The sequence below is a fragment of the Frankliniella occidentalis genome, unplaced genomic scaffold (genome assembly GCF_000697945.3).
Source record: "Frankliniella occidentalis isolate FOCC.00 unplaced genomic scaffold, Focc_3.1 Scaffold95, whole genome shotgun sequence".
Classification (NCBI taxonomy): Eukaryota; Metazoa; Arthropoda; class Insecta; order Thysanoptera; family Thripidae; genus Frankliniella; species Frankliniella occidentalis.
Genome location: NW_026267224.1, coordinates 346,610 through 348,377, shown reverse-complemented (window position 1 = coordinate 348,377; position 1,768 = coordinate 346,610). Strand labels below are relative to the sequence as shown.

General features: G+C 56.1%; 1 protein-coding gene across 1 annotated transcript in view; it reads right to left on the bottom strand.

The window, feature by feature from the left end:
* Positions 1-1,768, bottom strand: part of LOC113213110 (nitric oxide synthase, salivary gland) — an 88,233-nt gene that overhangs the window by 10,571 nt on the left and 75,894 nt on the right. The window lies entirely within an intron of this gene.

Here is a 1,768-nt window from a genome sequence, read left to right as displayed (position 1 = left end):
CCCCTCCCCCTCCCCTCCTCTCCCGTGCGTGCGTGTGTGCCCGCCACCGCGGCACGACCCGGGCACGCTCAGCACATAAGCACGAAGGCGTTGTCTCGACTGCCTTGCACCTAATCCATCAGGAGCAGAATCTCTCTCTCTCTCCACCCATTTCCCCCCCATTCCCTCCTCTGTCTTTTCCTAAAAAAAGACCCCTAATCAACCAACCACACGGAAAATTTTTCTTTCATCTTCTTTATGACCTCAACCCGCTCTTTTCTTTTCCCTTTTTTTTTAGAGTTTTCTTTGTTTTTTTTATTCTTTTTTCTTCCGGCTGCCGTTTTCCTTATTTCTCACGCGGTGCCGCTCCGCGCTCGAAGCGCGGCAACGGCGGCGGGGGTGAGGTGTATGGTGTGGAGGTGGTCGCGGTGGTGCAATTGTCGACGGCAGCCAGACGGTTGGCTCCGCTCATGTGTGCCTCGGTCGACTGCGTCGCTGAGACATACCCCCGCCCCCCACTCCCCGCGATACGCGATTGACGCGGGTCTTTCTCTGCTTTACCCGCGCGACCCCCCCCCCCTCCCACACACATCATTTGGAGAGAGATTAGCCCTGTAAAAGTACCTCCCCCCCCTCTCTTCTCCCAGATCTGCTATACTACTGTAGCTCCGCGTGGAAAAACTTTGACGTGGCGGTGCGCCGGCACGTCGGAGACGGCTAACTTTTGTAGCCGCCGCAGATAAGCCCACGCGATGCGCAGCGCAGCCCGGCGCAGCCCCCATGACCAAGTTTTGATGGAGCGCACTATAGACTTTGGACCCCGCCCCCCACGCGCGAGCACCTCAGCAGCCGCAGTGCGAAATCGCCCGTCATTTTCAGACAGAGAGAGAGGTGAGAAAGAGAGAGAGAGAGGGAACTGATGATAGTTGGACGTTTTATGGGAAAATTTTTCCGTGAAGCGCGCGTCGTGATTCTATACTTCAAAACTGTACAAATACAAGCACAATACGACTTGGAAGTTCATCGACGAGGAAGTTTAGGATGTCATAAATTTAGAACATGCTTTGTTGTTTTGTAAACATTAATTACTACAAAGTATATCGTCAATTTACTCGAGTAGGATATTTTTCACGGTGGTATCTCTTGGCGGCACGAGTGATAAGCAAGAGGAGACAACAGAGAGACTACTCTCTGTAGAGTTAGTCTTTCTCAGTCTCTTGTGATGAGTATGATGGAGCCTGTGTGCTCCAGCCTCTGTCGGTGCGGAGTAGCGCACAACGCGACGCACAGCAGCGGGGCTCCTCCAGCTTGGCGGGTGGCATGGCAGGCCCGCCCGGCCAGTCAGCCGGCTGCTCGGGCGCATTTGTGTCCCAATGGGGCGGATCCTGCAGCTTGCCTTCCTATTCAGGGGGGGCGGGCATTCCGCTGAAACAAGCTTTGCTGCTGCCGGTGGTAGTAGTGGTGGTGGTGGTTGTGGTGCTGCCACTGCTGCCACTGCCACTGCCACTGCTGCTGTTGCTGCCACTGCTGCTGCTGCCACTGCTGCCGCTGCTGCGAGCTCACAGCGGGCGGGTGGTGGGGCTTATAAATGCCATCCGAATGCAGCGCACAGCAGGGGGGTGGTGTGGTGGTAGGGGGGTGTCTCATTACCCCTCCCCCTCCCTCTATGCAACGCTCTCTCTCTCTCTCTCTCTCTCTCTCTCTCTCTCTCTCTCTCTCTCTCTCTCTCTCTCCGCGGCGAGTCCATTACCATATTCACATCCACATTCGCCGCACGCGCGCGCCCGCT